The sequence below is a fragment of the Cololabis saira genome, chromosome 1 (genome assembly GCF_033807715.1).
Source record: "Cololabis saira isolate AMF1-May2022 chromosome 1, fColSai1.1, whole genome shotgun sequence".
Taxonomy (NCBI): Eukaryota; Metazoa; Chordata; class Actinopteri; order Beloniformes; family Belonidae; genus Cololabis; species Cololabis saira.
The window spans coordinates 2,786,136-2,806,996 of NC_084587.1; positions in this window are offsets into that span (position 1 = coordinate 2,786,136).

The following is a 20,861-nucleotide window of genomic DNA, read 5'->3' on the forward strand; positions in this document are numbered from 1 at the left end:
GGGGAGGTGACATCCACTGCCAATCCAGGAAGCAAGAACACACAGAGGCACAAGAGCACTGGAAATCTGCAACAAAAACCACAAACGAAGCAAAAAATCGACACAGAGCCGACCAAAACACGAGCAGCAATCGACCCAAATCTCGAGATCCGATCACAGTCTAAGCTAAACTACCGCGATTAACTAACCCCAAAAACTACAGAGCAAGCATGCAGGTGAACAAGCCAGTGTATATGTCTATGTGTGTGTGTGCGTGTATGTATATGATGATGTGTGTGTGTGTGTGTGTGTGTGTGTGTGTGTGTGTGTGTGTGTGTGTGTGTGTGTGTGTGTGTTTGTGTGTGTATGTATATGTTTGTGTGACTGTGTATGTGTGTGTGGCTCTGTGTGTGTATGTGTGTGTGTATATGTATATGACTGAGTGGCTGTATGTGTGTGTGTGTTTGTGTGTCTATATGTGTGACTATGTGTGTGTATATGTGCATGTATGAATATATATATATGTGTGTGTGTGCGCGTGAGTGTGTGTGTATATGTGTATGTGGCTATGTGTGTGTGTGTGTGTGTGTGTGTGTGTGTGTGTGTGTGTGTGTGTGTATATGTGTGACTATGTGTGTGTATATGTGCATGTATGAATATATATATGTGTGTGTGTGTGCGTGAGTGTGTGTGTGTATGTGGCTATGTGTGTGTGTGTGTGTGTGTGTGTGTGTGTGTGTGTGTGTGTGTGTGTGTGTGTGTGTGTGTGTGTGTGTGTGTGTGTGTGTGTGTGTGTGTGTGTGTAATAATCCTATCAAAGCTCCACCTTAAGTGTATCCGAAAAGGAAGAACCCGGAACCCAGGCCACCAGCAACCCCACAGAGTGAAAAAAAGAGTGAAAAAACGAGGAGGACATTTGGACCATATACATTAGAAATACATAAATTCATGCTTTGAATTTGCAAGACTAATATTAAATATCTACCCTCTCAGTCAATGTGTGTGTCCTTTACAGTAAAATTTACTCTCTTATTAATGAGAATCGCTACCCCTCTTGGTCTGGAGTTGTAACAAGCTGAGAAAACATGCGGTAACTGTGCCGTGGCCAGTGTATCTGCTGAAGCTTTAACTAAGTGCATTGCTTGTAGTAGGACAATGTCTGCCTGCAGGGTTTTCATCTGATTAAAGAGTTTTAGTCTCTTCTCTCTATTTCCAGCTCCGGCGGATACTGCCTCCCGTCAATTTCGCCAAAGAAAGCCCAAAGTAAGCCCACATCAGCCAATCACATTCTCCTTCTTGGGCTTACTTTCGACCTGGGGCTTACTTTTTGAGCAATCACGTTTCTCCTCTTTGTCTAACCTTTCGCTGCTCCGTTGTCAGACTTGTCACCATTCATGCGCAGCAGGGTAAGTCGTGTTTTATTCTTTTTTAATTTAAAAATCTAAGATTGCCTACGATAAATAAAGAGGAAAGGGTTTCACTAAAGTTAATATAAAATTTAAAATATATACATATAAAGATCTCGCATGGAATAATCGTGTGAATTTCAAGCGAAGCACTGCTTTTAGCCGGATTAGTGCCTGCAGATGATGTTCAAATCATTTCAATTCATGTTTTTGTTTTTAATAATGTAATTAGCGGGTGCTCCTGCCCGCGTCGGCGGCCGGGGCGGCTCTGTCTCTCCGGCTCCTACTTCTCCCCTCAGTGGGGTTGCCCCCCACCCCGCCCCTCCCCCACTATAGATACACTTCAGGTGGAGCTTTGATAAGACTATCACACACACACACACACACACACACACACACACACACACACACTAGGGGTGTAACGGTACACACAAGTCACGGTTCGGTACGTACCTCGGTTTAGGGGTCACAGTTCGGTACGGGTTCGGTACAACGGGAAAAAAATACAAAAAGTCCCAAATGTATAAGACGAGTTTTTTCAGAAAAAACATAATTCGGCGCCTATGCTCCTGATTTAAACGAAGCAGGCGGCTCCCCTAGCTCTATTTCTACACTTGACATGCGACTGTCTTCTTCTTGTGCATTAAATATAGCAATAATGCACATATATATGCCTTTGGTCTTTTACCTGCATGGTATCAGTCATTAATATGTGTGTAGACAAGGTAAAAAAAAAAAATTAAAAAAAAAAATGTAATTAGTGGAAGTGCTGTTGCAGTAGCCCAGGCTACGTCATGCGTAATAGATTACCACAAAACCCAAATAACTGTCCATTAGAGCACCGGTTAATATACAGTATATCGTTGCGCAGCCCGCGGCCCCCCATCACGGATTTACACACGATTACAGAAGAAATGGAATAGTATTGTTTTTACCATCATCTTTGATTCAAATATAACATGAGATAACATGTTACCCAGTTTGCATGCTTAACACATTAAAAATACATTTGAAAAAAATCTGTAATAGAATATGAATACCCCAGTAGTTGTGATATCTGTTGATGGCCCAACATTTGCAGAAGCTGGACTTAAAGCAGCACAATGTAACTTTCAGCTTTTGTTGAGTTTGGCGGCTCCTTTGGACAAAAGCGGTAGTGCTTTACCAGTAGTGTGGAAGGGTTCCTACCATCCACCTCGAAGTTACATAGTGCCAGTGAAGGCGATACAGACCCCTCAGACCATGACAGAGGTGTCATTAAACCTCTTGTAAGTTGATGTACCATCACAATGACTCTGGAAATATTATATTAAGGTGGAAAAGTTACATTGTGCTGCTTTAAATATCTTAAAAATATGTCTGAGGATAGAATAGGAGTGTTACAGCTATGAAATAAAAAAGATGTAAAAAATATATAAAAACGTAATAAATGCATTTTGACAACTATGCTTGCATAATATAAAATGTTTTTTTTCTGATATGCATATTAGATTGGATACGACTTTTTCATTACAGTCAAATGTTAATTAGCTGACGCAAATAATGTTCTATTTTTTAAAAATGAGAAGACAGCCTCTGTTACAGTTGAATGTACACACTTGATATATACAGGTACCTTTCAGATCACAAACAGCTCTGCAGCTCCATCTGCAGCCTCCAGCAGCTCTGCAGCTCCATCTGCAGCCTCCAGCAGCTCTACAGCTCCATCTGCAACCTCCAGCAACTCTGCTCCTCCAGCCACTGTGAAAGCACTGTTTGCACGTGGTGAAGACCGGCCCTTTTCCTCGACTCTAGAGGAAAAGAGAGCCGGAGGAAAATAGACTAAGTTCGGGAAGCGACTGCTATTTAAACACGAGCGGGGACGCGCTTTACGTCAGCAGCGTCTGTGGACAAATTCACTGTCCTTACTGTTCACGCTTCATCTCAGGCACGCCCTGTTATTAAAATATGTAAATTATCTATGTTTTAGAATGTTTGTAACCTACTCACAGCATTAGAAGTGGAAAAATACAGCGACAAGATGAGTGTTGGAAGCAACTTTTGACCTATGGAACAAAACTGGAAGAGTGTTGGAGGAGGCACTTTTGCCCTATTGAATGTAACTACAAGACTGTGATTGATTGTCACAGTAGTAGTCATTATTGAATGCTTTCAATATGATTGATTTGTAACTATGGAGTACATATATGGCTTATGGGAGAACGGGGTGAATTGAGCCTGTGGGGAAGTTGAGCCACCCCTTGTTTATGAACCATAGACAAATTTGGTCACGTGGCCACATGTGTTTGAAGAGTCATCCATTGTACTCACCCTGTGATGGAGAGAGGCTGATTGAGTAAGCGGTAAGCATATTTAAGTTCAAAAAACTGTTTTTTGCCGTTCAAAGTTAATTTTTCATGTTCAAGGAGTCATGATTCTTGCGTCTGAACAATCAAAGACAAGTTTGAACAAATCTCACATATGTGTTAGTGGATTAGGAAGTTATAATATGAGGCTATACTTTTAGCATGATGTTAGGTCTAAACTGCTGGATGATACAAGTTTGTTAAAATGGCAGGGGTGGGGTAATTTTAGCCAAAAGGCCTGGGGGATGTTGAGCCAGTCAGTGGCTCAAATTCACCCACTTAATATTATTATTAAAGTATTATGTTACTGTAATATGTACATTGCATTCTTACATTTTATCACCGAAATTATGTGACATTTTGAATTTTAGACCAGAAACCATCATGCCACGCCACTATAAACGGAAGAAAGACAGGGCTTCAACTCCTCTTGTGGATTTGGACAGAGCAGTGGCAGAGGTACAGAATTGGAAGTCTATTCGTCAGGTGGCAAGGGACATGAAGATCGACAGGATGACTTTAAAGAGATACATGGATATGAAACAACTAGGAGAAGTAAAAAGAACAGGCTATAAGAGAACAGGACATGCCAATCAAGTCTTCAGGGAAGAAATTGAGACAGAGCTTGCAGGCCATATAAAAAATCTAGCTGCAATGTTTCACGGTCTGAGTGCCATGAAATGTCGTGAACTGGCATTTGAGTTAGCACGAAGAAATGGCCTTGATGTCCCTGCAAGCTGGATGAGGGACGAAAAAGCAGGTTAGTCTAAGTGTACATTTATAATAATAGGGAATATTATTTTTTTTTTCAGGGAAATGCCCACCATCATTCTTATGTAAGTCTCAACGTAAACTGCAATGGTTGAATAAAGGATAAATAAAAAGATAACCATACAGGGGTGCCCAATCCTGGTCAATTCAGCACACCTGATTCTAGTTAAACTACTACAAACTCATTAGCTTGTCTGATTAACATCTAAAACATGCTGGATAGGGGCTCTCAAGGACCAGGATTCGGCACCCCTGATATAGGCTATATATCAACTTTTAACCTTTAATAGGACGTGATTGGTTCATGAGTTTTAGGATGCGCCACCATCTGTCATGCTGCACTCCTGAAGCAACCTCTCTCGGAAGAGCCACTGCCTTTAATAGGCACAATGTGGGGGAGTTCTTCGATAATCTCACTTCAGTGATGGACAGGTAACATTATGATTGATAGACAAGGCCTACCACATAAACTGACTAAATCTGCAACCTCAAACTGCTTTAAGCTTCTTTGATTAACAGCACTAATTTTGAATGTTATTTCAGGTACAGTTTCCCTCCACACATGATATATAACATGGATGAAACTGGTGTTACAACAGTGCAGACACCGAAGCAAATTGTAACAGAAATGGGGAAGAAGCAAGTGGGTTCTGTAACATCTGCTGAAAGAGGGGAGCTTGTCACTGTGGCCTGTGCAGTAAATGCCACTGGAAATGCAGCCCCACCCATGTTCATCTTTCCCTGTGTCCGTTTCAAGGACCACTTCATCAGGGGATCACCAGCAGGATCCATAGGTCAGGCAACAAAATCTGGATGGATGTATGAAGAAGCCTTTGTCATCTTTCTGGAGCACTTCATACGTCACACAAACTACTCCATTGATCACCCAGTTCTGCTGATTCTTGATAATCATGAATCTCACATTTCACTGAAGGCTGTGAAAACTGCAAAGGAAAATGGTGTTGTAATGCTCACCCTGCCACCTCAAACCTCCTATCGCTTGCAACCCTTAGACAAAACAGTATATGGACCATTGAATACCTACTACAATAGAGCCATGGATGGTTGGATGCGTACAAACCCTGGTAAAACCGCAACAATATATGACATTCCAGGACTTGTGAAGGAAGCATTCATGTCAGCAATGACACCGAGGAACATCATCTCAGGATTTAAAACAACAGGCATATTCCCTTTTAACAGGGATACTTTTCCAGATTAAGATTATGCCCCATCCATGGTCACAGACAGGCCAAATCCCAGGAGCCAGCAAACAGAGCTGACCTGCCTGTAAAATCAACTTATGCCATGAGTCCTGATTGCTCAGCAGTTCCAGACCTAGAGATGCCAACTGCTACTTTATCTGAACCATTGAACAGAGTCATCAGTCCTGAACACTCGTCCACAAGTGATGCTACTGGTTCTCCTGCCCATTTGGGGTATGTGTCCCCAGAAGACATACTTCCCTTCCCTAAAGGCACACCAACTAAACCTAGAATAAAAAGGATGAAAGTGAAAACAAAAATCTTGACCGACACTCCAGAAACACTGGAGCTGGAGAAGGTACACAATGACAGAGCAAATAAAAAGACTGAAAAGCAGAAGAAAAAGACTCTGAAAGGGTCGAAACAAATCAGAACCAAGAAAAAAACTGTTGTCTACAGTCGCTCAGATGATGATAGTGACAAAAATCTGTCTGCTGGGGACTTCGTCATTGTGAACTTTGCAGGTAAAAAAAAAATCCTATAATTACATTGGATTGGTGGAGGGCACTGACATCAGTGCAAAGTTTATGAGGCGAAGTTGTGATGGTTCTGTGGATGAAAAGCCCAACTTCACATTCAAAGAGAATGATTTCAATTTCAATTCAGTTTATTTGAGAAGGGACAGTGTACATTCATATACATATAGAATTAAAAATGCAGGTGGGTCGGGATACTCGGGCCTGGCGGGGCTCGCCGTGCAGCCTGGGGTGCCTTCTGTCGGTGCTGGACCCCCCCGGGGAGGGGGAAACGGTGCGTGATTGTGTGTCTGTGTCGGTGAGAATGCGGTGTGGAAGGGTCCTGCCATGGAGGATTTGAGCCTCCATTGGCAGGACAACAAAACTGAATAATTTATCAATATTATATTATACAAAGATGGTTATTATTATTATTAGTATTATTATTATGTATAGTATATCTTATTATTAGTATAGCGGGCCCCCTCGGCCGCCGCCGGGGGGGGAGGTGGGGGGGCCTCGCAGGCGGTGGGTTGCCTCCCTCCTACTTCTCCCCTCTGTGGGGTTGCTGGTGGCCTGGGTTCCGGGTTCTTCCGTGTCGGCCTTTGGTCTCGCGGGTGGCGGGGTTGCCCCCCCCCCTCCCCACTATAGACACACTTCAGGTGGAGCTTTGTTTGGTTTATCACACACACACACACACACACACACACACACACACACACACACACACACACACACACACACACACACACACACACACACACACACACACACACACACACACACACACACACACGCATAATCATATACATACACGCATACATACACATAGACATACACACTGGCTTGTTCACCTGCATGCTTGCTCTGTAGTTTTTGGGGTTAGGTAGCGGTAGTGGTAGCTTAGCTCAGACTGCGATCAGATCTCAAGATTTGGGTCGATTGCTGTTCGTGTTTTGGTCGGCTCCGTGCTGGTTTTGTGTTTTGTTTGTGGTTTTTTGTTGCAGATTTCCAGTGCTTGAAGTGTGTCTCCGTGTGTTCCTGCTTCCTGAATTGGCAGTGGATGTCGTCACCCCCCCCCCCCCCCCCCCCAAAAAAAAAAAAAATCACTGGGTTTGTATGTGTATATTTATGTATGTGTATGCATATGTATGCGTATATATATGTATATATATTAAATATAGTAATAATGCACATATATATATACCTTTGGTTTCTACCGTCATGGTATCAATCATTAATATGTGTGCAGACAAGGTAAAAAAAAACAAAAAACAAAAAAAGAATTAAAGCTGCAAGCAGCGATGAACGGGCCCTCGCACTCACGGCCACCGCCCCCCATAAGTATCAGAAATGACACCACCCACGACTTCCTATGTCAAACCATTCAAAAGTTATAGCAGAAAAAAGGGACAATCAATCAGAAGAAAGGGCAGGGCTAATTAAGGTCAAAGAAGCTCAAGGACTCATTACAGAATCCCATGACACCACCCACGACTCTCTATGTCAAAACATTCAAATGTTATAGCAGGAAATAGGGACAACCAATCAGAAGAAGGGGCGGGGCTCATTTTCGCCAATTATGGTCAAGGACTCAATACCTAGTCCCATGACACCACCCACGACTCTTTATGTCAAACCTTTCAAAAGTTATGGCAGAAAAAAGTATTCTAGTGGGCGCTGTTGAGCCGTTAGGCAACGCCCATTAATGCAAACCATGAAATATCAAATGTATCGACAGGCCTGGCTTTTCTTTAAGTTGCGACATGATACAGGTGTGTACCGATTTTCGTTCATGTACGTCAAACCGTATTATGGGGCTTGAGGCGCAAAGTTTTTTCTGTCTGAACCAATCAGATGAAGGGTGGGCGCGCTTTTTGCCGTCTAGCGTCGCCACGGTAACACTTTTGAAAGAGAAAAAGTAATGCGTGGTGTCGGAGGATGGAGACGCACGTTTTGATGTATAACACACCTGGGTGCACGTTACGGTTCGGGCCGCATTAATGACCGAAGGAATGGCATAAATTGCGCCAAAATTACACGATTAATTCAAAATGTTCAAAATGGCCGACTTCCTGTTGGGTTTCGGCCATGGCGCCAAGAGACTTTTCTTTAAGTTGTTACATGATACAGGTGTGTACCGATAAAGGAAGATAAAGGAAGCTCTGAAAACCTCTGAAAAAAATTGTTAACCAAAATTGAATCATTATCCAGGTTAATCTATCCAGCATACTCTCTTGTAATCCCACCAAAGATTATAAAATAAATGAATAGAATACATTTTAATTTCATATGGAAAAATAAACATCACTATTAGGGATGCACCGATCCGATATTTGTATTTTTGTTTCGGGATCGATATTAAAAACAACTCTAGATCGGGTATCGGTAACAATGGGCCAATCCATAGGAGCAGATCTATTCAATTCTAATTCTATGTGTGCTCTGTGAGTGTTGTCACACGCTAGTCACGTAATGTCAGCACGCCGTGCGGAAGTCTACACTTTTCAAAATGGAGCGAGCTAAAGGATCTGCGATATAGAATTTTGTCACATTACCTCAGCCAGCACATGCGACTGCAACTTGCAATACTTGCAAAGTCAGTGTTTCGAGGAGGTAGTAAAACATTTTTACTTTTAAGTTTAACAGCACACTGGATGGATGAAAGCTTCGTGCCACACAGTGCAATTCTAAACACAACCTTTATCTTATTTATAAAGATAAAAGAAGCTCTGAAAACCTTAACAAACCATATAGAACTTAGGAAATTCGCTATAAGGAAAAACAAGCTCTATAAATCATTTTGAACCAATAAAGCCTTTGGAGGTACTTGATATTAAGAACCTTAAAACTTCTTCTGCTGGCCATGATGATATTACAGCCTATCTGATCAAAAAAGTTGATCAATTATTGATCAATTATTGTTCCTTTAATGTGTACTTTTTCTTTGTCACTTGAATCTGGTATTATCCCACAACATTTTTTTTGCTAATAATGAGAAGATAAATCTTGTCCCACTGGCAGATTTTTTTTTACTTATTTCAAGTTAAAATTTACTTGAAACAGGTGAAAATTGTCAAATAAGTTATTTTTCTGGTGTTATTTTTCTGGTGATGACTCTAAATCAGGGGTATTCAACTAAAACTTTAGGTCCAGTCAGAGAAAATGTACTTAAGCGGAGGTCCAGAACATCATAATACATCATAATAAATAAATAAAAAATCTATTGCAGTAGTTCAAACATTAAGAATATTGTGTACACATAAATTCATATAAAAAAGTTCTAATTGAGTTTTTTGTCAAGATGAATTGGCACTAGCCTTAAAAAGGGTAATGTGGTACAACCATGATTCATATTAAAATGAATTAATTTCCTTAACATCTTGACATCTTTTTTTTGTACAAGTTTTCAGTATTTTACAAAAATGGTTGTTTTTTTAATGGTCGCGCCAGATGCCATGCCAGATTGAGCAGAAGATTGATTTAAATACATTAGTGATCTCAAAAAAAGTTTTCAAAACCAGAGTCCTGGTCGGACGGTCGCACCACATGACATTTTGACGCTTAAAACAACAACAAAATCCCAAGTAACTAGTATATTTTGTAAAATTCAAGTGAGTCCATATGTGGGACAGGTAGTTCATATATATGATATTTTTATATCCATTTAAACCTTTTTTGAATCGAAAAAAAAAAGTTTTTTTCAGAAAATATAGGCGTCACGTCATTGGCCCAGTCACGCTGTTTACACAGATCTGATTGGCTGAGCAGCATCACGTGGGATGGCTTAACTCGTATGCAATTGGTCTGTAAGGTCTGCTGAACAAATGCCATAAAGTAACGCTGCGCTGGTTAAAATAGAAGTGCCTGGGTCCGCGGAGGACGGCGTCCGGACTGCTGAAATAGCAGTAAAACCACATTCATTGATGAAATGACATAAGGGATAGAAAGAGGGGATGACAGTTTTACTGGGGGGATGATTTGGACCGTTTTTATTTCAGGGGGGAGGCCATCCCCCCTCACCCCCCCTCAACTCGAGTAGTCCTACTGATTATATATCCCATTTGTTGCAAGAATAACTTTCAAAATCAGTAAATAATAATTATAATGAAGTGTCTTGTAAATCAGTCACTTTAAAATCTAAATCCTTATTTTAATTTCAAGTTAACTTACTTTATCTTTGGAACGAGCTCAGCTTCATGTCGAGCGCGTCTCCTCTCTGCTAAACACATACACACACGCACACACGCACACACCTTCCTCCACGCTGGTTGATACGGGCTGTTGGGGCGGGTGTTAATCGGAACAAACCAATCATCTTGCCCTACTCACAAGCTGCTGGCCTAAGTGGCCTCTGATTGGCCTGGCCCGACTCTCTAACTTAGAAAAAAAGTCAGAGCCGACTGCAGGGAAAACTCAGCCCCGCCTCCCTCTCCAGTGTGAGAGCTGCACTTCTCACAGGGATGAAAACTCAGTTTTCAATTCAAACCAGAAAAAATCATTACAAATCGCCTGTTTGATCTAAACTGCTCAAATCGACATTGTTTTTATATCACAATAAATAACATATTTGCAAAGTTGGAAGTTGACTGGACATTGCATGACAAAATTATAATTTATTTGGAGATTAGTTCATATTTTGAAAAAAGTGAGTGAGTTCATCCAAGATTGTCATATCCACTTGTTCAGAATGGAAGCCTGATTAAATGTACGGATTTTGGGTCAATTTGGACCAAATATTTGAAAGTTAAAACAACTTTTATGTTCATGGCGAGACACCGAAATTTGACAACCTCTGACAGCGACGCCCTTTGATAAGAACTTACAGTTTTCTCTGTCAGTCATCGTCAATGTCTTACCTATTAAAGTGACCAGCTTTGAGATCAATACACTCATCTCGCTTGGAGCACAGATGCATACTACAAGACATGACAATTCCTGGTGCCAACAGGTGGCGCTACAACCGATCCTGAATATTCCACCATAGATGTCTTCAGACTCAGTCTACAATCATGCACATACGTTTTCGGCCACATAAAATAATGTATTGCTGAATTACAGCCAATTGATGTTTCATGGCGAGGCTTAAAAATGACCTCAAACTTCGGTGGATCACTACGGTCAAGCCCTCTGGCAGAAACTTAAAAGCTTCGCAATTTAGCGTCGGCCATGTGTCTAGATTGTACAAACCAAGTTGTGAACCAATCTGATAAAATCTCTAGGAGGAGTTCGTTAAAGTACGAGGCCTAGAAATGATCAGAATTCATGAAAAATGACATTTTCTGTTCAAAATGACGGACTTCCTGTGTAACTTAGAGCATGGGTCCAAGAGACTTTTTTGTAGGGCTTTGTCTGATATAATAGACACATAAAGGACATTGCTGTAAGTCAAACCATATTATGGGGCTCTTCAAAAACATAAAATAGGTGGCGCTATAGAGCCTAATCCTTTTTGACCCATGCCTGTCGCCCATAAAATATGTAATTTTACACGACTCTGGAAGCGTGTGCAAAATTTGGTGAGTTTTGGAGCATTTTAAGGCCTCCAAAAAGGCAATTTATTTACGGCGAGAATAATAATAATAATAATAATAATAATAATAATAATAAACATCACAGATACAATAGGGTCCTCGCACTTTCAGTGCTCGGGCCCTAATTACAAATGCAAATGCACCCAATTTTAGCTACAGAGCTAGTTCCCATTGACAGTCCCCCGGTTAAAAATATAAAAGAAAGACAAGTTAAACAACAAGTTAAAACAAATACAAATAAAACGTGCAAAAAAGTTTCTGTTCTTGTTATTTTGCTTCTATTTAAGATAGAGGGAACAGGAGAACAATCTGACACATCAATCTTTCAGTCTACAGTCCTTTTGCAGATGTGGCCCCCCGAATCTAGTTGAATACCCCTGCCCTAGACTGCAACTTGACGTGGTCAAAGCACACAGATATACTAGCTCAAAAGATGGGGAGAAACATTTCCATAGTTAAGAGATGCTCTCATTTCTTAACAACAAAGTTGAAAAAATGAGTCCTGAAGACACTGGTACTGTCACAATTGGATTACTGTGCGATGGTGTGGTCGGGAACACCGAAAAGTAATTTAGGGAAGCTACAACGGGCTCAGAACAGAGCAGCTCGTGTTGCCCTTGATTGCACGTTAAGATCTAACATTAATGACATGCATGTTCAACTTGGCTGGCTGAAAGTAGATGCAAGGTTAAAATCATCCCTAATCTCCTTTGTGAGAGACATTTATCATCTGAAAATCCCTGATTGTCTATTTGAACAACTTACACTCAATGCTAACACAAGCAAGGTCAGTTTCAAAAAACAAGTGAAGAAATACATAGCTCACAAAAGGTAATGTAACCATAAATGATTTATTTACGGTGTGTCTTGCTGTATCTGAGTGTGTTTTTTGACACTGTATATGTGTGATGATCCCCCACAAAATCACATGGACTATATCTGATTGGATGTTAAGACTATGCTTTGCTACTATTTGCTTGCTAAATGATTTGCTAAATTTGCTGATTTGCTAATGGCTGGTACTTTTATAGACTGTACGTTGTCTATGTAAATCTTTTTGTGAATTTCGTTAAATTTGCTGATTTGTTAAATGTTGTTACTTTTATAGACTGTATGTTGTCTATGTAAATCTTTTTGTGATGTTTATTTCTGAACTGTATTCTTATTTTTTATGACGATTATCCGGCCTTGATGAAAGGAGGAACAAAAGATGATCTTTAAACAAAAGGAATTTCATTTCTTTATGAGGACACACAAGGCAAATTTATTTCTATACCACATTTCATGTACAATTCAAAATGATTTAACGACAACATTTTAAAAAATTAGGATAGAAATATGTCACCCCTCCTTGAACCGCCACCTTACTGTGGTGGAGGGGTTTGTGTGCCCGAGTGATCCTAGGAGCTATGTTGTCAGGGGCACTTTCGCCCCTGGTAGGGACTCCCATGGCAAACAGGTCCTGGGTGACGGGCCAGACTAAGAGCGGTTCACAAGCCTTTCATGATGACAAATAAATCAAGGACTGTTACGTCGCCCGGATCGGCGTCACCGGGGCCCCGCCCTGGAGCCAGGCCTGGGGTTGGGGCTCGTAGGCGAGCGCCTGGTGGCCGGGTCTTTGCCCGTGGGACCCGGCCGGGCTCAGCCCGAAACGGCGACGCGGGTCCGCCTTCCAGTAGGCCCACCACCCGCAGGAAGGACCATGGCAGGCCGGTGCATTGTGGGCTGGGTAGCAGTCGTGGCGGGGTGCCTCGACGACCCAATCCCTGGACATCAACCCTCACAGTGGGGACATGGAATGTCACCTCGCTGGGGGGGAAGGAGCCGGAGCTTGTGCGTGAGGTTGAGAGATACCGGCTAGAGATAGTCGGGCTCACCTCCACACATAGCTTGGGCTCTGGAACCCAGCTCCTTGAAGGGGGCTGGACCCTCCACTACTCTGGAGTTGCCCAGGGTGAGAGGCGGCGGGCTGGTGTGGGCTTGGTTATAGCCCCCCAGCTCAGCCGCCATGTGTTGGAGTTCACCCCGGTGAACGAGAGGGTCGCTTCCCTGCGCCTTCGGGTCGGGGATAGGTCTCTCACTGTTGTTTGTGCCTACGGGCCGAACAGCAGTGGGGAGTACCCGGCCTTCTTGGAGTCCCTGGGAGGAGTACTTGATAGTGCTCCAACTGGGGACTCCATTGTTCTACTGGGGGACTTCAACGCTCACGTGGGCAATGACAGTGATACCTGGAGAGGCGTGATTGGGAGGAACGGCCTCCCCGATCTGAACCCGAGCGGTGTTTTGTTGTTGGACTTCTGTGCGAGTCACAGTTTGTCCATCACGAACACCATGTTCAGGCATAAGGGTGTCCATCAGTGCACGTGGCACCAGGACACCCTAGGCCGGAGGTCAATGATCGACTTTGTTGTCGTTTCATCTGACCTTCGGCCGCATGTCTTGGACACTCGGGTGAAGAGAGGGGCTGAGCTGTCAACTGATCACCACCTGGTGGTGAGTTGGATGCGCTGGCGGAGGAGGAGGTTGGACAGACCGGGCAGACCCAAACGGATTGTGAGGGTCTGTTGGGAACGTCTGGCTGAGCCCTCTGTCAGGGACATCTTCAACTCCCACCTCCGGGAGAGCTTCTCTCGGATCCCGGGGGAGGCGGGGGACATCGAGTCCGAGTGGACCATGTTCTCTGCCTCCATTGTCAACACGGCGGCTCGAAGCTGTGGACGCAAGGTCTCCGGTGCCTGTCGTGGCGGCAATCCTAGAACCCGGTGGTGGACACCGGAAGTACAGGATGCCGTCAGACTGAAGAAGGAGTCCTACCGGGCTATGTTGGCCGGTGGGACTCCTGACGCAGTAGATAGGTACCGGCAGGCCAAGCGGGCCGCGGCTCGGGCAGTCTTGGAGGCAAAAACTCGGGTCTGGGAGGAGTTCGGGGAGGCCATGGAGGAGGACTTTCGGTCGGCCTCGAGGAAATTCTGGAGGACCGTTCGGCGCCTCAGAAGGGGGAAGCAGTACTCTGCCAGCACCGTTTATGGTGCTGGTGGGGAGCTGTTGACCTCGACTGGGGACATTGTCGGACGGTGGAAGGAATACTTTGAGGATCTCCTTAACCCGACTGACATGCCTTCCACTGAGGAAGCAGAGGGTTGGGGCTCGGAGGCGTGCTCATCCATCACCCAAGCCGAGGTCACCGAGGTGGTTCGTAAGCTCCTCGGTGGCCGGGCACCGGGGGTGGATGAGATTCGCCCTGAGTACCTCAAGTCTCTGGATGTCGTAGGGCTGTCTTGGCTGACACGCCTCTGCGACATTGCATGGAGGAAGGGGACAGTACCGCTGGGGTGGCAAACCGGGGTGGTGGTCCCTCTGTTTAAAAAGGGGGACCGGAGAGTGTGTTCCAACTACAGGGGGATCACACTTCTCAGCCTCCCGGGGAAAGTCTACGCCAGGGTACTGGAGAGGAGATTACGGCCGATAGTCGAACCTCGGATTCAGGAGGAACAATGCGGTTTTCGTCCCGGTCGTGGAACACTGGACCAGCTCTATACCCTCCGCAGGGTGCTCGAGGGTTCATGGGAATTTGCCCAACCAGTCTACATGTGTTTTGTGGATCTGGACAAGGCATTTGACCGTGTCCCCCGTGCCATTCTGTGGGGGGTGCTGAGTGAGTATGGAGTCCGGGGCCCTCTACTAAGGGCTGTCCGGTCTCTGTATGATCGAAGCAGGAGTCTGGTTCGCATTGCCGGCAGTAAGTCAGACTTGTTCCCGGTGCATGTTGGACTCCGGCAGGGCTGCCCTTTGTCACCGGTCCTGTTCATAATTTTTATGGACAGGATTTCTAGGCGCAGCCAGGGGCCGGAGGGGATCCGGTTTGGGAACCTCAGGATTTCATCTCTGCTTTTTGCAGATGATGTTGTCCTGTTGGCTTCATCAGACCGGGACCTCCAGCATGTGCTGGGGCGGTTTGCGGCCGAGTGCGACGCGGCAGGGATGAGAATCAGCACCTCCAAGACCGAGGCCATGGTTCTCGACCGGAAAAGGGTGGCATGCCTTCTCCGGGTGGGTGGAGAAGTCCTGCCTCAGGTGGAGGAGTTCAAGTATCTCGGGATCTTGTTCACGAGTGAGGGAACAATGGAGCGTGAGATTGACAGGCGGATCGGTGCAGCGTCCGCAGTAATGCGGTCGATGTACTGGACCGTCGTGGTGAAGAGGGAGCTGAGTCGAAAGGCGAAGCTCTCGATTTACCGGTCAATCTACGCCCCTACCCTCACCTATGGTCATGAACTTTGGGTAGTGACCGAAAGGACAAGATCGCGGATACAAGCGGCCGAGATGAGTTTCCTCCGCAGGGTGGCTGGACGCTCCCTTAGAGATAGGGTGAGGAGTTCGGTCACCCGGGAGGAGCTTGGAGTCGAGCCGCTACTCCCTCCACATTGAGAGGAGTCAGCTGAGGTGGCTTGGGCATCTGTACCGGATGCCTCCTGGACGCCTCCCTAGGGAGGTGTTCCAGGCATGTCCCACCGGGAGGAGACCCCGGGGAAGACCCAGGACACGCTGGAGAGACTATGTCTCTCGGCTGGCCTGGGAACGCCTCGGACTCCCCCCGGAAGAGCTGGAGGAAGTGTCTGGGGTGAGGGAAGTCTGGGCATCCCTGCTGAGGCTGCTGCCCCCGCGACCCGGTAACGGATAAAGCGGGAGAAGATGAGTGAGTGAGTGAAATATGTCAATGGGATAAGTCAGGTCAAGTGCAATTGTTTTTTAACGAACATCTTTCCATTGCAGCACTCAGTCAGGCAAGGGTGTCCTGTCTAGTGGACACATAAATTACTGCATTTAAATGCATTTATATGCCCTCTAGTGGACAAATAAATGACTGCATTTAAAAGCATTTATTTGCCCTCTAGTGCAGTGTTTCCCAACCATGGTCCTCGAGGCACACTGTCCTGCATGTTTTAGATTTTTCCCTACTTCAGCACACCCTGATACATGTGGCTGTGTCAACAGAATTGTGCAGACCTTGATGACAAGCTAATTAGGACCATTGATTTGAATCAGGTGTGATGATGAAGGGAAACATCTAAAACATACAGGACAGTGGGCCTTGAGGACCAGGGTAGGGACACGCTGCTCTAGTGGACATATAAGTTAATACATTTAAATGCATTTATTTGTCCTCTAGTGGACACATAAATTACTGCATTTAAATGCATTTATTTGCCCTCTAGTGGACACATAAATTATTGCATTTAAAAGCATTTATTTGCGCTCTAGTGGACATATAAGTTACTGCATTTAAATGCATTTATTTGCCCTCTAGTGGACACATAAATGACTGCATTTAAAAGCATTTATTTGCCCTCTAGTGGACATATATGTTACCGCATTTAAATGCATTTCTTTGCCCTCTAGTGGACACAGGAATTACTACATTAAAATTACTTATTTGCCCTCTAGTGGACATATATGTTACTGCATTAAAATGCATTTCTTTGCCCTCTAGTGGACACAGAATTTACTGCATTTAAATGCATTTATTTGCCCTCTAGTGGACACATAAAAAACTGCATAAAAATGACTTATTTGACCTGTAGTGGACATATAAATTAATCAATTTAAATAAATGTATTTGCCCTCTAGCGGACAAATAAATTAATACATTTAAATGCATTTATTTGCCTTCTAGTGGACATATAAATTACTGCATTTAAATGCATTTATTTGCCCTCTAGTGGACATATATGTTACCGCATTTAAATGCATTTCTTTGCCCTCTAGTGGACACAGGAATTACTACATTAAAATTACTTATTTGCCCTCTAGTGGACATATATGTTATTGCATTAAAATGCATTTCTTTGCCCTCTAGTGGACACAGAATTTACTGCATTTAAATGCATTTATTTGCCCTCTAGTGGACACATAAAAAACTGCATAAAAATGACTTATTTGACCTGTAGTGGACATATAAATTAATCAATTTAAATAAATGTATTTGCCCTCTAGCGGACAAATAAATTAATACATTTAAATGCATTTATTTGCCTTCTAGTGGACATATAAATTACTGCATTTAAATGCATTTATTTGCCCTCTAGTGGAAATTTAAGTTACTGCATTAAAATTACTTATTTGCCCTCTAGTGGACATATATGTTACTGCATCTAAATGCATTTATTTGCCCTCTAGTGGACACAGAAATTACTGCATTTAAATGCATTTATTTGCCCTCTAGTGGGCATATATGTTACCGCATTTAAATGCATTTCTTTGCCCTCTAGTGGACACAGGAATTACTGCATTTAAATGCATTTATTTGCCCTCTAGTGGACATTTAAGTTACTGCATTAAAATTACTTATTTGCCCTCTAGTGGACATATATGTTACTGCATCTAAATGCATTTATTTGCCCTCTAGTGGACACAGAAATTACTGCATTTAAATGCATTTATTTGCCCTCTAGTGGACATATATGTTACCGCATTTAAATGCATTTCTTTGCCCTCTAGTGGACACAGGAATTACTACATTAAAATTACTTATTTGCCCTTTAGTGGACAAATAAGTTACTGCATTCTAATGCATTCATTTGCCCTCTAGTGGACATATAAATTACTGTATTTAAATGCATTTATTTGCCCTCTAGTGGACAAATAAATTACTAAATTCAAATGCATTTATTTGCCCTCTAGTGGACACATGAATTACTACATTAACATTACTTATTTGCCCTATAGTGGACAAAATAAATTACTGCATTTAAATGATTTAAAAGATTTTTCCCTACTTCAGCACACCGTGATACATGTGGCTGTGTCAACAGAATTGTGCAGACCTTGATGACAAGCTAATTAGGACCATTGGAGGAGGTGTCTGGGGTGAGGGAAGTCTGGGCATCCCTGCTGAGGCTGCTGCCCCCGCGACCCGGTAACGGATAAAGCGGGAGAAGATGAGTGAGTGAGTGAGTATTTACCCTGTAGTGGACAAATAAATTAATCAATTTAAATGAATTTATTTGCCCTCTAGATGACAAATAGTTTACTGCATTTAGATGCATTTATTTGCCCTCTAGTAGACATATGAATGACTGCATTTAAATGCATTTATTTGCCCTCTAGTGGACATATAAATTACTGTATTTAAATGCATTTATTTGCCCTCTGGTGGACATATAAATTACTGCATTTAAATGCATTTATTTGCCCTCTAGTGGACATTTAAGTTACTGCATTTAAATGCATTTTTTTGCCCTCTAGTGGACATATAAATTACTGTATTTAAATGCATTTATTTGCCCTCTAGTGGATATATAAATTACTACATTAAAATTACTTATTTGCCCTATAGTGGACAAAATAAGTTACTGCATTTAAATGCATTTATTTGCCCTCTAGTGGACACATGAAAAACTGCATTAAAATGGCTTATTTGCCGTGTAGTGGACATATGAATTAATCAATTTAAATGCATTTATTTGCCCTCTAGAGGACAAATAGGTTACTGCATTTAGATGCATTTATTTGCCCCCTAGTAGACATATGAATTACTGCATTTAAATGCATTTATTTGCCCTCTAGTGGACATTTAAGTTACTGCATTAAAATGACTTATTTGCCCTCTAGTGGACATATACATTAATCCATTTAATTGCATTTATTTGCCCTCTAGAGGACAAATTGGATACTGCATTTAGATGCATTTATTTGCCCTCTAGTGGACATATAAATTACTGCATTTAAATGCATTTATTTGCCCTCTAGTGGACATTTAAGCTACCGCATTTAAATGCATTTTTTTTGCCCTCTACTGGACATATAAATTACTACATTAAAATTACTTATTTGCCCTATAGTGAACAAAATAAGTTACTGCATTTAAATGCATTCAATTGCCCTCTAGTGGACATATAAATTAATACATTTAATTGCATTTATTTGCCCTCTAGTGGACATATAAATTACTGTATTTAAATGCATTTATTTGCCCTCTAGTGGACATATAAATTACTGCATTCTAATGCATTTATTTGCCCTCCAGTGGACATATAAATTACTGTATTTAAATGCATTTATTTGCCCTCTAGTGGACATATAAATTACTACATTAAAATTACTTATTTGCCCTATAGTGGAAAAAATAAGTTACTGCATTCAAATGCATGTATTTGCCCTCTAGTGGACATATAAATTAATACATTTAAATGCATGTATTTGCCCTCTAGTGGACACATAAAAAACTGCATTAAAATGGCTTATTTGCCGTGTAGTGGACATATAAATTAATCAATTTAAATGCATTTATTTCCCCTTTAGAGGACAAATAGGTTACTGCATTTAGATGCATTTATTTGCCCTCTAGTGGACATATAAATTACTGCATTTAAATGCATTTACTTGCCCTCTAGTGGACATTTAAGTTACCGCATTTAAATGCATTTTTTTAACCCTCTACTGGACATATAAATTACTACATTAAAATTACTTATTTGCCGTGTAGTGGACATATGAATTAATCAATTTAAATGCATTTATTTGCCCTCTAGAGGACAAATAGGTTAGGGTTAGGGTTAGGGTTAGGGTAGAAACCGCTTCCGTCTCCTCATCTTTGCTTTGCAGCGCTCACAAGCTCGTCTCAGCAAAGCTGTGTTTGGTCATGCGCACTAGACTGACCTGACTTTTTTCATGATTTATATTTATATATTTTTTTTTTTTTAATTTACGTTTTTGTGTATTCGTTTTTGAGTTTACATCACTGTGAATGTAATTTAAAAAGAATACCAACACAATTAAATACAATTTTAGACAGAGCTAGTTACTACTACCTACGACTGCGCAGTAAGATGGGGCAGAGCTGTGGAGACGTCTCCCTCCTGCTACGTCATATGACGCGGCGTTCGAAAAAAAAGCGTTTTTAGGAGCTTTGGTAAAATCAGCCACTTTTTCCTCTGATTACGTGCCCTTATGTCTTGTAAAACATATTAAATCCTACATTAACTTCTCACATAGTCATTTTCACATAAGGTCAGGTATAATTTTTGAAAAAACCCTAACCTGCAATTTGCTCTTTAAATGCATTTATTTGCCCTCAAGTGGAGACATAAATTACCGTTTTTAAATA